The 16098-nt window shown below is 38.0% G+C and overlaps 1 protein-coding gene and 1 pseudogene across 1 annotated transcript in view; both read left to right on the forward strand.

The window, feature by feature from the left end:
- Pgm2l1 (phosphoglucomutase 2 like 1) overlaps positions 1 to 16098 on the forward strand; it is a 77701-nt gene that overhangs the window by 11290 nt on the left and 50313 nt on the right. The window lies entirely within an intron of this gene.
- Positions 708 to 11575, forward strand: LOC134477695 (histone acetyltransferase KAT7-like; annotated as a pseudogene).

The following is a 16098-nucleotide window of genomic DNA, read 5'->3' on the forward strand; positions in this document are numbered from 1 at the left end:
CCGCTGAGCTAAACTCCCAGCCCCTAAGAAGCATTTTTTAAAGACATGAAAATTATAAAAAATAGATTTAGGGATAGGAATATTGCTCATTGATAGAATGTATGCTTAGCAAGTACAAGGCCCTGTATTCAATCCCCAGCACCAAAAGCCAAACAAAAATAGATTCATTTTTGACTTGTAGTAATTATCAATTTGCTTTCAGGTTTTTAGTTATAATTATATAAGAGTTCTTTAGTTACAGGAGACATTTTAACTATTTTATATAAGCACGAATCAAATTTCATAGAAACCAAATATGGAAATTACTCTCTTTGAAAAGTAAGCAGTTGCTACTTAGATAACATCTTAAGCTATATTTGCTATGTTATGTTATTGTTGGTCTGCATTTTGTTAAGAAACTATGCATTCTAAAATTCTTACAAGGTACTGTTAGGGATCAGTTAATAGCATCTTATATTTTCAAAAATTATATATTAACTATATAAGAAATGTAATACTTCATGTTTTATTTGAATATCTTTTGTCATTAGGATAGTTTAAAGTTATATATATAACTTACAGGAAGCAAATGATACATGACTTTTATGCAATTTTTTTTCTGTTTGCCAACATTTAGAAATACAATTAAATTTGTATATTGATTGGTATTCAGCAGTCCTACAATGTTCTAACATCAATTCTAATTTTTTTGATATTTTGAATTTTTTTTAGTGTGTACCAAATCATTTCACCTGAAAATATAAATTTTGTTACTTATTTTTAATTCATATACTTATGGGGTTTTCTTTTTCTTGCTTTAGTTTGGCTATTACTATAGCTTTTCTTTTTTTTTTCTTCTTTGTTTCCTTTCTGTTTTTAATATAGCTGTCCATTATCAATCAGGAAGCTCCTTTCTACTCTTTGTGTTCTAAGATACATATGTGTGTGTGTGTGTGTGTGTGTGTGTGTGTGTTACACATTACATATAGGTATATTACATACATATTAACTACTAAACATACAGTGTGTATTCATTGGTTTTTTTTAACTAACTGATCTGATACTAAGCCATTATAAGAAAATATACTTATATTTTTTCCCTGATTCCTCACACAGAGCTCCTAAAACCTATAGAATTTCCTGAGTTATAGTAAAGTCTTTTGTTATTTATAATGATCCCCCTCCAATCACATCTGAATAAGGTCACTGAGTTGGAGATACTGTAGCCTTAGAATAAGCATGGTCACTAGAATGACGGAGCAATTACAGGATTAGATGTTTAATTCTACTCAATAGCTTCTGGCCAGAGGAAGACAGAGTTCTGGAAACTTAATGCTGTAACAATTCTTCAACTTCCCAGTTGGAAAACACATCAAAATATAAGAGAACAATGTACCAGAGACAGTGTGGAAGCTCCAGGCCATACTCCCCTGTGTGTGCTTCCCCTGTGTGCTTTGCCCTATCCATCCCTACCATTTGACTGTTAAGTGTAAGCATTCTCTTGAGTTCTGTGAGCCATTCTAGCAAATTCTTTAATATGAAGAAGTCATGAGAACTGTACCTTGTGGGTTTATAGCAGTTGACCAGACATATGTGTTGCCAGGAACTTCAGATTTGTTCCTGAAGTAGAAATAGTACTGTGAACTTCAGCCATTTCACTTGTAAGATCTGGTGCTGACCATAGGGAGATAGGGTCAAAATTGTTGTATACTCAGTTTGTGGCCAAAGAAGTGGAGAATTGATTGGTGTTGGGGAAGACACCACATATTTGTATAGGAAAGAAGCCTCATAGGTACATCTTAGAGTGCTTGGCACATATTAAATATTCAACATATTTATTAAATAAGTGAATGATTTGATTTTAACTTTAAGCTGGTTCAGTCTTATTTTAATAAAATTATTACATAAGTTCTGTTGTGAATTGGAGCAATTAGATGTATAACTTCATCATAGATAAAATCTACATTTAATTAATTTAAAATTAATTAATTTAAAATACTTAATATTTCTAAATGTTGCTTTTGTATTTAAAGTTAAAATGAGTGATTTAGAGAAAGCTGCCTCTGAGAGCTAGGAAGCACTTGAGGTCACATGCAAGATTGGGACTGCTCCAAAGGCTGCCTCAGAGGCTCCTGGAGCCACCCTTCCTGCTGCTGTTTTTGCTGCCCAAATCGGAACCACTGGGATGCAGCTGCCAGCAGTGCCGCAAAGAAAAAGGCATGTAAGCAGTAATTCAGATGAAATGGAAGATCCCAGTTTTTCTACTCATCTTAAACACACAGTTCTAAGAGTGATGGCACATCCCATCCATCTGTCTGTGTCGCCTGCTCCTTAGTGCACCACAGCCAGAGTTTCCAAGACTCCAGCCTTGTCAGAAATTTGCAATCCTTTGGCACTGAGGAGCCTTCATATTCTACCAGAAGAGTGACCCGTAGACAATAGCAGCCCAACGCATGACTCTGAAAAGGTACCCATTTTGGCAGATGCATTCATCTGGCTCAAAAGCTGAACAAGTGGCCCGTTTCTCAGAAAAACAAAAATTATGGTTAGTCATGATTAATCACCACCTCAGACTCCAACTGGAGTGTAACCTTCTGAGACGGACATGAACATCTCTGGCCCTAGTGTGTCTCATGAGGAAGGATAAAGATATGCCCATCATCAAGGGCATATCCTTAAAGGATTCAGGCAGCAACCTCTCATCGCCCCAAGCGCTGCAGCTTCCGTGAAAGCTACAGATTCAATGTGCAGTGCCCTATGCTAGGCTGTAGTTTTCTCTAAGACACCTTACTGGGAAACACAAGAAACATTTCTCCATTTTAGAGTTCCTGCTGTATCATGACCTCTCTGCTAACTAATGCAGGATGAGAGCATAGAACCAGGATAAACAGAAGAAAAGATGCTGCCCCACAGGTCAGATGACAATTATAGACGTGCAGCCAGGCAGGAGAAACCAATAGAGAGAGAGCTATGGTTAAAGAATAGGTGGCTGAACTTAAGAAGAAAAGAAACTCTGGACTGAGCAAAGAACAAAAAGAAATATATGGAACACAGGCAGACCAATGGGAGCACTCTGGAACCTCTCTTAGAAAACCTAACCAGAAAAGACGACTTGAATCTCTTCTACAAAGCACAAGCCCTGGCTTTGAAGGAGTGGAGAAGTCAAGATTGCAAGGCCAAATCACAGAGGGGAGCAACATGATGCAAATAAACACCTTAGGCCACTATGAGTATGATCCTTGGTACTATTCTCCCCATCCTGACGAGTATGCGTGTTTGGGACGTCTCTACATAGGTGAATTCTGTTTGAAATACATGAAGAGCCAAACGATACTCTGCTGCACATGGCCAAATATGTGTGGATATACCCAAATGGAGACAAGATATATCACAGAGGCTCAAGATTGGTATGTGAAGTAGATGGCAAGGAAAACAGGATCTATTATTAAAACCTGTGCCTGTTGGCCAAAGTTTTTCTGAGCCAGAAGACATTATATGATAATGTAGAACCCTTACTATTTTATATTATGACAGTAGAGTAGACAACAGTGGCTGTCACCTGATGGGATATTTTTCCAAGACATATAATTCATTCCTACAACATATCCTGTATCTGTACCATGCCTCAGTACATGAGACATGGCTATAACAAGATTCTCATTGATTTCACTTATCTACTTTGAAAAGTGGAAGAAAAAGTCATTTCCCTAGAACCTGCACTTTCAGATTTGCAGCTCATAAGCTATTATAGTTACTGGAAAGCAGTGCTATTCCACTTCCTGCATAATTTTTGAGTCAGATTTCTATCAAGGAAATTAGCTAGGAGACAGCTGAGAATTCCGTGAACATTGTCAGCACTCTGCAAGCCTTTCAGATCTTAAGGACTGGAAAGAAAAATACCTGGTTTTAAAGAGCTAGGACCTGATTGATGAATGGGTAGTAAAAAAGGCAAAAGGATCCAACTCCAATAAAACCATGGATCCAAACTGCTTAAAATAGACTCCTTCAAGGGAACTTAAAGTGATCCATCATGCTGAGCCAGTGAGCCCCAGCAGTAAGAATGCTTCCCTTAGGGATCTGGCTGTCATTTCTGTTGCTCTCATCTTTGGCAAGTGCAGTACCCTTTAGGAAGGCCACGCCTCTCCTGGCTCTACCCTTGGGTATACTGCAGCTCTGAAGAACTATTGTTTCAGCCTCTGTGAGGTTGCCTGAATGAGACCTATATCAGCCCAGGTTGTGGCTCCCTTTTAGCACTGACCGGTCCTATTCTGGCCCTGTACCTGTCAAGTTACTGGTTCTACTTCATGTCCTTGCTTTAGTGCTTCTTGCCACCTGGTCACCAGACCTCCAAGTTACTCTTTACAGGAGTGTCTGGAGGGGCAGGAAAGGGGTGGCACTTGGGATTGTGTGCACACTGAGAGGAAGGCCACTCACCTCGAATTTTACCTCGCTTTACCTTTTATTCCTCCATTTTTATCCACATGGGGCTGACCAGAGCCAAAGACCTGCAAAGAATTTCCCAGGGGTACAGCATATAGAACATCTGAATCAGATAATGGTGAGAGGAAAAAGAGGCAATAAGTCCATACTGGTCTGCGCTCCCCTGTGGGCACTGGGCAGCATCTCCAGTGGAAGAGAATATATACTTTAGTGCCCAGCAGTGAACATGCTCTCTTTGCTCCTTGATCCTTTGTACTTTTGCAGTTGCCAAAATAATTTCCAGTTCTATCATGCTACATGTTAACTACATGTTAACTCTTACACACAATTCTTTACTTGCATGTAAGTAATACCGATTTTGTCTAGAGCTTCTGGGAGAAATCAAGAGTGATTGAAAATGATTTGCATTGTAGCCAGTGACTCAGAGAAACAGAGTGGTCACCCTGTCAAGATTTGCTTCTCCCCTGCAAGAGCTCCTCATTTTTCCCTTTTGTGTTGTGCTGCCCCCCCCCATCTGAGTGCGGGAGGAGATGTTTCTTCTAATTTTTCCCACATCTGTTACAACCTGCTGTCTTGGGGCAGCTTTTTATGTCTGACATGTCACCCTTCCCAACTTGGTCCCCTATGACTCCACTGTCTCTAGGTGGCCCCCTCACCACACTCTTGACTCTAGTCATTTATGCTTTCCTCTTATCATTTCTGTACACTACTTAAACTCACTGTTGATTGAGGGGAGCTGATTTTAACCATATTCTGTGGCAGCTGTCCTCCGGTGTCACTGTTAAATTTATCCAAAAGCAACTTAATTTGGGGTGAAGATACTTTTCTATATCTACTCCAAAAAAGTATGTTCTCTGCTCAAAACAGATTATATATATATATATATATTCCTAGTGCTAAGTAAAAATATTTGAACCATACAGTGGTCCATGTACTAGTGATGGACCTTGGAAATATTCTGTCTTTATGGAGTCAGGGCTTATTGTGCTTCTACACAATTAAGTTGTGTCTCTGTAAGGGCCAAATTAGTAGTTCTTGTTTGAGTGTCATTACCTCATGACACATGTTTATCTTGGTCTTCTAGATATAGTCTGTACCTGCCAGCATCTTTTGGAATTATTAAAAAGAAAAAAATCATTTTAGTGTTAGGCCTGGCACATTATCCAGTACTTAACACTCTTCAGATGATGCCAGATGAAGATCTGTCCAGTATATATTTGTCTAGGTACAGATTTCCTCTAGAGCCTCCTAGACTTTATTCCCTTTGGGTCTTTCACATAAGGCTCAAATAAACCATGATCTTAGCTTGACCCGGTAGCTGTGGGGAGAGGGAGGTGAGGAAAGGCAGGGAGCGGTATTTGGCACCAGTGAATGGCCAGGTGCTAGACAGAGCTTTTCTAGAGTAAGTACATTCACTTGTGTGGTCACTAGGTATGTTTACAGGCATGTAAAATCACACGTGTGTCTTTTTCTTTCACCAATTATTTTATGTATAATGTGAAAGATTAAACTATAATTTGATATCCTTATAAATCTTTTTTCCTTTCTTTTCCAATTTAGTATTTGTAAATCAGTGCATCTGGTTTGTTTTTTGGGTTTTTTTTTTTTTTTTTTTTGTCTTTTTCCTGTTTATCGGTACCAGGGATTGAACTCACGACTGCCTGCTTGCAAGGCAGGCACTTATGCCGCTGAGCTAAATCCCCAGCCCCTAGTGCATCTGGTTTTTCCTTACCTGCTGATATAGTGCACTTACATTTTTGTTTTTTCTATTACTGTATTTCCATTCTTATAGCATTTCATATTCTATATAATTTTAATTACTGTAATTTAAAAAGTAGTACATACATATATACAAAAGCTACTTTGCTAAGTACACTCGTTTCCTTATAGCTACCTAGTTTCTCTATCCAAAGACATTTTTCATACTTATTTAATTTGTTACTTAATTTAAATAATAGAATACTGGCTAGGGATATAACTCAGCAGGACAAGGGCCTGCCTGGCAAGCACAAGGTTGTGAGTTTGATCCCAATTCCAAATAAATGAAGGAAGGAAAACAAATTATACCTTTAAAAAATAATAGAATACTATCTAGTAATGTTATGCTTTCATAGTATTTTACTAAATTGATATTTCTGCCTGTCTCTCTCCCTTTCTCTTTCCCTTTCTCTCTTCCTCTCCTTTCTCTCCCTCTTCTTTCTCTCCCTCTCCTTTCTCTCCCTCCCTCCTGTTTCCTTTTTTTGTCTCATTATTATAATCAGGGTAATGTTTTCAGTGCACAATCTTCAGACACAATATAAATATCCCCATGGAATCAATTCTTGAAAATAGAATTCTTGACCTGAGTATTCTGCCGTTTTTTGATAGAAGTTGCCTATTCAGAGAAGGTATACCACTTTATTCTGCAAATAATATTTAAAAGTATTGGCTTTCCCAAATTCTCTAGTCTACAATGCAACATCAAATATATTTCTTTGTCAGTATGAAAAACTATTCTATTTTAGTCTTAGATTCCATTTTTCTTCTAAATGAGGCTGAGTATATTTTAATATGCTTTAAAGATAATCTGTGGTTTCTCTGAACTGCTCTCATCTTTTTCTAACTTTTGTATTGAGTCATTGGTCATTCCTTTTGATTATTAAAGAAACAAAACTTTGTTTATCATATACTACTCTTTTTTTATTTTGAATCTTGAATTTTTTCACAAAGGACATAATTATGAATTTATTGATAGAATAATTCATTGGGAAATATACTTACTATGTCCTTTTTGTTGGACATTTTAAAGTCTTTCTGATAATATTGAAAACATTGTTTTGCATAGATTTGTTTTGGGTTATTTCTGTATAACATGTAAAGATGACATATGATCAAAATAGTGTTCAGATTTTTTAAATTACAGTAAAAATACATGGGCGTTAACCTCCCTGCCTAGGAATACTACCCCTTGCTTCAAACACATTTATCCCATTGTTCTTACCACTTTCTGAAGCAGTTCAGAAAGCCCTTTTTTATAAGTCTGTTTATGAGTTGTGACCAGAAATATAGTGAATGGTGTTAAGTGCCATCCAACAGAAAGGCAGGCTCATAAAAACTTAATGGTGTTGTGCTTACTTTGGCAGCACATATACTAAAGACCTTGTGGTATGTCCTCATCCACGTTATTCACCAGATCTGGCACTATGAGTCTTCTGGCCCTTAAAGGTAAATGTTTTGAATTGATTCAGGACACTGAGGCAGCCACAACAGTATAGCTAAAGACACTTACAAAAGAGGACTTCAAGAAATGCTTTAGAAACTGGAAAGAATGATAAGTGTGTTCAAAGACATAAGACTTATTTTAAGCAGAATTAATGGCAAGAGGTCTTTTATTGTAATAGACACTCACTGTGTTTCATGATCATATCTCATGATAAATTTAATTCATGATAAATGTAGTCAGGTCATATTTGTAGCAGGGCATCAAAAGAGTATGAAAACTGAATCTAACTATTAAAAAAGAAAAAGTTTCCTTTCTTGATAGTTTTCATTTTCATAGCCAAGATTCTCTTTGTTGGTAAGATTTTTAACATTACAAAATATGTATTAAATGTCAGACTATGAAGATATAAATTATATCTGTGGTACACTGAAGAAATGTCTGACTTGGAGTTAGGATTCCAAAGTTGATAAATAAAAAACACATAAGAAATTATCCTTAAAAATTCTTAATTGCTACAAACCTCTAGATATATGATTTTAAGTATCTACCCTTACATAGCAATATGAGAATATATGTGTATAGTAATATGCATATATACAAAATACAATTTTTAACACTGATTTGAGAAGGTAAGACTAAATATATATCATTTTTTTGGTACTAGGAATTGAACTCAGGACCTTGTGCTTGCCAGGCACTGAGTTACATCCCCATCCCTAAATATATATAATTAATGTATAAGTAATAAAAGTACTATATAATACAGTGTTGCATAATACACTTTTGCTTCTAATAATGATAGCTGAGGTAATTTGATAATCATCAACAATCGGGGGAGACAGTAGAGTTTTAAAGATCTGTTCGAAAATGCTAAATATTCAACAAGTCAGTCATTTCTAGGGCAAGATCTGGATCTGGATCTGGAAAGAAACACTGGGTCCATAATCTAAAAGACAGAAATTCATAAAGCTAAATTTAGAATTTATGGCCACATTTGCCCTGGGTATATTTTTCTGATTCAGGATAGGCACCTAAGTAGTTTAGTAGTCTTGTTGTTAGCTTTGCTGGTATAGAGGGGTAAGAATTAGAATCTAGCCAAATGTGACCGCCAATGTGTGTAATCCCAGAACTCAGTGGGCTGGGATAGAAGAGTCACTGACCAGTGAATTCAAGGCCAGCCTGAGCCACATAAGTAAGACCCTGCCTCACTCCTCCACCCAAATAATTTGAATCTATATCCTACAGTAGGTTAAGACCATGAAAATATTACTACTCAAGATTACCCTATAGTTACTGGTGAATGAAAATATTACTACTCAAGATTACCCTATATTTATTGGTGAGTGAATTCACCAGACTCCTTACACAGACTACTTCTCACCTCTGAAATCATTTAGACAATCTGAAAATTGGATTAAGGTGAACCTGGATTACTAGTGCTTTCAGGTGACTAAGAAAAAAAAATCTTCCCTAAAGTACCTTCATCCCAGGTTTTAAATTTATTCTTATTAATGTTGCAAATATAGTATCCAGTACATTGTCAGATAACCAGGCTAAGGAAACACGTCAATATGAACAATAACCTACAGAAACAACAGATAATACAAATTGAACTGCAGTTTATACTAAAGTTATAATATGCAGGTTTTTAACTGATAATCAAATTCAAGATTTTAAAAATTGGTAGAGAAAAAAATATAGTATTTTTTAAGATATAAAGTCTGAATCAGCAAAAGAACCAAAATTAAGAACTCAAGTGAATATAGCAAGGTTCTAGAGAGAAGTAGACTATCACAGAAGATGGGCCAATGGTAAATATTCAGAATAAAGCACAAATGATAGTAGATGGAGAAAAAATGAACAAAAGGTAAGACATAAGATGATACCATGAAAAGTTCTAACATACTTTTTTTGTGTGCTGAAGTGGAACCCAGACATGTTACCAGGTGGTATGGTACCAGCAGCGTTCTCTAGGTTATTGCCTGTTCAATGAATTGGACAGAATGATGGATGAATTTGGAAGATTAATATTTAATGAAATGGGGGAGCACAAAAGAAGTGCTCAAGGAGACGAGGGTGCTTGGAAGGATACAGAGAAGCTATATCCTACAAGCAGAACAGCCCAGGGAACAGTGACACAAACTAAATGCTGCCATAGTTTCTTTGCTAGTTTATCCAGGTGGTCCCACTTGATCTTGTGCTAGAAGATTGGGATCAGGTGCTAAGCTTCACTTCCTCTCTTTTCAGAAGATTGATATCAGGTACCAGGTTCAGCATGTTCTTGTGTCAGAAGATTGGCACTGGGTATGGGGCTCAGCTTGATCTCATGGCAGGCTCAAGAGCTGCTGCTCTGTGTCCATGGTTAATAAGTCTTTTTAACTGGCAGGTGAAACCCAATTGTTCCAGTCACATTGCCATGCCCTAGTCCACTGACTCAGACAGAGCATTTGCACTAGCATCTCCCTACTTTTTAAAATTTTGAAACAAGTTCTCACATAACTAAATTGCCAGGTTTGGATTCGAATGTTCATTTCCTCTGCTTCAGCCTCCCAGGGGGCTGGTACTGCACAACACCTGGTGTCTTAGTTACTTTTTTTTTTTTTTTACTCATCTGAGACAAAATACCTGAAGCCCAAAGTTGGGAAAGGAAAGGTTTATCTCTTACAGTTTTTGGATGTTTCAATCTGTACTCAGTTGGCTCCAAGGCAGGCTGGCATGGCTGGACTGCAGTTCATGGCGGCTGCAAACAGCAAGCAGGAACCAGCAAAAAGCAAGACACACCTTCATCCTGCCATTACATCACATCCTGGCTCCACTCCTATATGGGTGGAGCACTGACCATCAATCCAAGCACTAGACAATGAACCATCACAAATGCACAATGCAAACTCATGAGGCCTGGGGACCACAGACATAAACCATGACATTCCACCCCTGGCCCCCAGGACTCATGTACATCCTTTATACAAAAGACATTTAGTCCACATCCAAGAGTTGCCAAACTCCTAACAGTTTCAGCATTGCTGAATAGTCCAAGTCCCAAGTCTCCTCCAAGATCTATGACAAACTCTTAACTGTAACCCCCTGTACAAATGAAACAAGGTTAAACATTTCTGAAATGCAAAGGAACAAGATAAACATTACCATTCCAAAAGTTACAAACAGCAGAATAGAAAGCATTGGAAACAGAGCAAGTCCAACATCCAGCAGGGCAAATGTTAAGTCCTAGAGTTTCACACTCAGCATCTGAAGCAATCTGGTTGCAAGCTCCAAAAGGCTTGGGTGATTCCAACCCCATGGCACTTCCAGGGATTTCAGCTCCCACAGCTTTTCTCTTAAATCCTCTCTGCTCACTTTTTGCAGCTTTCCTTGGATCATCCATGTTCCTGGCTTTTCCAAACTTCAGGGATCTCTATTGCACCTTTGGCTTCACCCTTACATCTTCACAAATTGCCTTCTCAGGGGCATACTGCTTGGCCTCCCAGGCCCTTTGCAATCGAGGTGGAAGCCATCTTACCCTCAGAATTCATGCATTTTCCTTGCACCTAAAATCAGCACCTTGTGGATGCCACCAAGGTCTGCTGCCAGCTGAAGCAGTAGCCAGGCTTTTCTCTCTCTTGGCTATAGGGGCCAGTTGCCTGGATCCCAGGGCTCTGTTTACCTGATTGCGAGAAAAGCTTCTCTATGTTGCCGCCATTCTGGAACCTTATGTGGCCTCTGTCACCATTCTGGAACCTCATATGGCCTCTGTTGCCATTCTGGAACCTGGTGCTCTGCAGCTCTCCTCTGAGCAAATTCTTTTACCTTTGCATTGCAGCTGCAAAGGGTGGGGATCCGCTTCCTGGGATGCCCTGGGGCCATCTTTCTTATCTCTCTGTTTCCCCTCAACAATCAAAATCTCAACTCTGTCTTTACAATCCACAGGCTTCCTGGGATTTTCCTTCTGGCCAAACTCACAGCATTGTAAATTATCCTGCTGGGCTCTTTGCTCTTGATTTGTACCGTAAAGCTGGCTGAAAGCCCCCAACAATAGCCATGCCACAGCCTCAAGGTTCAATTGCTTTTTAATTTCTTTTTCAAGATTAATCAGTCCATTACCTTTTGTCTCAGTCTCAGGCAAAGTCTCTGGGCAGGAGCAAAATAGAGACAAACTTTCTGCCAAGCCATAACACACATCATGTGGAGTCCAACAACCAATGCAGTCCTTCCCAGCAGAAAACTCCCAAGCCTGGTCTTTACCATCCAGCTTTCCATCAGCCTTCTGGTCTCCTGAGCTCTGACCAGAATCTCCTCTACAGAACAGCCTAAGCTGCTCCAGCTCTATGCATCCAGGCGACATGTCCGAACCTTTCCAAACTCTGCCCACAAGCCATTTCCAAAGCCTCTTGAAAAACATAGTCAGATACAGTCATAGCAAACGACCCCACTCTTGGTACCAAATTCTGTCTTAGTTACTTTTTACTCGTGGCTGAGACAAAATACCTGAAGCCCAAACTTGGGAAAGGAAAGGTTTATTTCTTAGAGTTTTTGGAGGTTTCAATCTGTACTCAGTTGGCTCCACGGCAGGCTGGCATGGCTGGACTGCAGTTCATGGCGGCTGTAAACAGCAAGCAGAAACCAGCAAAGAGCAAGACACACCTTCTTCCTGCCATTACATCACATCCTGGCTCCACCCCTAAGAGGGTGGAGCACTGACACCATCAATCCAAGCACTAGACAATGAACCATCACAAATGCACAAAGCAAACTCATGAGGCCTGGGGGCCACAGACATAAACCATGACACCTGGCTAACATACATTTAATTGAAATTCCTCAAGGAAAGGAAAGATTAAATGGGCCAAAAGGTATATTTGAAGACATGAGTATGAAATTTCCTAAACTGATAATGACATCAATCCAAAGATTAAGGATTGAATTTGGTATTAGCCACATGATGTAGTACACATCTGTAATCGTAGCTACTAAGGAGGCTAAGGTGTGAGGATTGCCAGTTCAGTGCCAGCCTGGGCAACATGGTGAAACCTTATCATGGGATGGGAATGGGAACAGGACATGAGGGACACACTTGTAATCCCAAACAGGAAGATTGAGAGTTCATGACTATGCTGGGTTATATAGCAGGAGTCTTTGTCTCAAGAAAGAAAAGTTTGTGGTACTTTGTATTCTCTTAACTTTTCTTCCTGATTGCATGTATCATCTCTCTGAATAAGGAAATACAGATGTAAAAAGATAAATGATCATGAACAAAAATAATCATATTTTCTTTTTAGTTTTACATTTTGTCTTGGTTACTTTTCTCCAGTTGCTGGGACAAAATACCTGACACTCAAAATGAAGGAAGGAAAAGTTTATTTAGTTCACTGTTTGTGGAGGTTTCAGTCTATAGTCAGCTGGCTCCAAGGCAGGTGGCATGGCACAGGGACAACACTTCAAGGCAGCAGCCAGCAAGAGCATCCAGAGAAAAAGATACATATTGTATATAGGCCACCTCCCATCCCCCCAGATGGGTATAGCACTCACAAAATCTCTGTGCCTCCTTTTGCAAAGAATGAAGATGTTTAGAAAAACCCTGGCTCCCTACTGAATATAGTTGACACAATGTATCAACCATTTCTGTGTACATAAACCATATATGTGATTACAAATATATCATGTTTCCTATATTATTAAAATTCCTGTGGGATTTTAATACATCATTTTAATGCATTAGTATGTCATACTTTTTATTTAACTAGTTTTCTATTGATTTTCCTATTGATTTTTAGTGAATATCTTTGTAACTAGATCTTACTGTGCATCCATAATTATATTCTTGGAATAATCTCTAGAAACAGAATTAGTTGGTCAAAGACTATTTGATATTTAAGCTACAGATTTAAGTATCCCTTCATTCAAAGTGTTTGTGACCAGAAATGTTATAGATTATGGAGGACTTTTTCAGATTTTTTTGAAAGTTGTCTGCAAAATAAAGTCTTAGGTAAATGTTTTATATATGGATGGCAAGAAGAATGGTTGATGATAGGCACAAAAAGGAAAACTTATGGGAATGGAATTCCATGTATAGAAAAAGCATTAGACCGGGACAAGATTGTCAGAAGACCATCTTACATGTATCATTTCACACTGGAGACAAACATTACCTATTGTATTAGGACACATTCTAAACTGCTGAAGCAAAGAGTTAAAAAAGTACGTATAGCTATTTATAGGAGATAGAAGATAATTTCTCTCATAACATTCAAAAGACAATGGGCTAGTAAGATGGTTGTATTATTCTCAGTATGCAACTTCCACTGTTGATCCAAGCCAGTTGCCCCAGTGTTATATTGCTCTGCCCATAGGAGGAAGAACACATTTAGGAGTAGTACAGATTTAATCCTTTTCAGAGTAAGACCTGAAAGGGGAACATATTTTTGTTTCATGCTGTTAGATTTGAGTCATGTGGTTACACATAGGTATAAGGTAAACTGAGATAGAACCCTTAAGCTACACCTTTGTGTGTGTGACCGACTAAAACTGACTGAAAGAGGAAGAGAAATATTGAGAAACAGCTAGCACTTTGTTGTCAGTCTGGTGTCCTCAGTGTTTTGATTACTTCTCTCTCATTGCTGAGACAAAATACTTGACAACCCAGAATGAAGAAAAGGTTTATTTAGTTTATAGTTTTTGAAGTTTTGAAGTTTTCAGTCCATACTCAGTTGGCTCCAAGGCAGAGTGGTGTGGCTAAGGGGAAGCCTTTCATGGCAGCCACAAATGACAGTAGCAAAAAGGGCAAAAAGAAAGAGCAAGCCTGTTTCCCTCGCTTATATGTACTTACTGTATGCTGGCTACCCACCCCTGGGTGAGTGCAGCACTCACACTGCCAAACCCAGTGTATGAGAACAAACCAATCACAAACGCTAGACTCAGCCACCTCCAAGGCTGCATCACACTTTGGGGAGACATCCAAAAATAAACCATAACAGTGAGTTATTGGAACATGTTAAAATACTTTATGAAACTTATATATGTATCCATTTATAATTGAATTAAAACACTAAGGAGTTTTGTCTTGATTAGATTAAGTGTGTGAACATGGTAGCAGTCACCCTCCCTTTGGCAATTGCCACTTGTCTTTAATTAAAACAATTTTTTTAAAACAAATTGATATATTTTATTGGATAAGTAATTTTTCAGAGCATGAGGTTCAATGCAGAAAAATATTAAAAAGTGATGAAGAGGTTGAGCTCTTGACTTCATTTTTATTCTTGAGTCTTGGCTTTAACAGTCAAAATATTCATGGTGTTTTGTTTTGGTTTTAGTGCCAGAGATAGAATGGAAGGGATCACTCTTGCTTTGCAAACTCTTTACTCTTGAGCTATAGCCTTGGCCCCAAAACATTAGAATTTGAAAGGCTATTTTATTTTTAAAATTCATATTTAAAACTGAAAAGTAGGAGAGAAGAATTTCTAACTCCTGTATTTTACTGAGAAGCCTCAGAGAGAAAAGGCCTATGCAAGGACTCATAGCTTGTTTGGTAAAGAAATATGGGTAAGAACTGAAGTTGTTTAAGCCTTCATTACACAAAGCCTAACAGAATACTGCCTAAACAGTGAAAATACAAATGTGGAGAAGCAGCTTTTTTCAGTCAACCAACTTGTACAAAATTTTAAGGATTATGTCATGATTTCTGCATACTAACTGTATTAAGCATGGCAGGGTGTGTAACATGGCTTATAAAATGAAAGTTTATTTCTTGTTCACCTTACAGTCCAATGATGGTACATGAGATAAGAAGTGACATTTTATTTCATGGCATCCTCTATTCTATTGCTACAAACTCCTTTAGGTCCTTAGAGTCTTCTCTGTTTAGTAGGTTAATAGGAAAAGACAATGGGGGAAAATTTTTGTAGGTTTTTTAAGCTAGGCCTACAAATAGTAGACTTTTTTTTCCCTTATCCATTGACCAGAATTCTGTCACAGTCTTATCTAGCTTGAAAAGAAGTTGGAAAACATATATACCCAGGAAAAAGAATATAACATTTTTCCTATTTGCTACAAGTGAGGATACCAAAATAAAATTACCTGCTCAAGGTCATGAAGCTAAATGCTACTTACTGGATCCTTTAAACTTAACATATTGTACTTAGTACTTCACATAATTACTGAATAATAAAACCTGTAAAACCTGAAAAGATAATCTCAGAAGTCATCACATCTGCTTGGAATTTAAAGTCCAGGGGATGATCAAATGATTTTTCCTGGATTATCTAGCTTAACCAAATGTAGACTCCAGATCAGGGCCAAGCCTTCTGGACTATAGTTCAGTGATCTTTATACTATTCTATACTGATCCATTGAGCTGCTGACTAGTAATTAGATCCTTAATTTGTTAAGAAAAGTATATGATGTGTTGGAATATCTAAGAAAAACAAGAAACATGAGATATTTTTGTGTTAATGTGTACTTACATGTGTTTTGTTTGCTTTAGTGGT

The sequence above is a fragment of the Cavia porcellus genome, unplaced genomic scaffold (assembly GCF_034190915.1).
Source record: "Cavia porcellus strain 051 isolate PalLab524CR breed Dunkin Hartley unplaced genomic scaffold, mCavPor4.1 scaffold_9, whole genome shotgun sequence".
NCBI classification, from domain to species: Eukaryota; Metazoa; Chordata; class Mammalia; order Rodentia; family Caviidae; genus Cavia; species Cavia porcellus.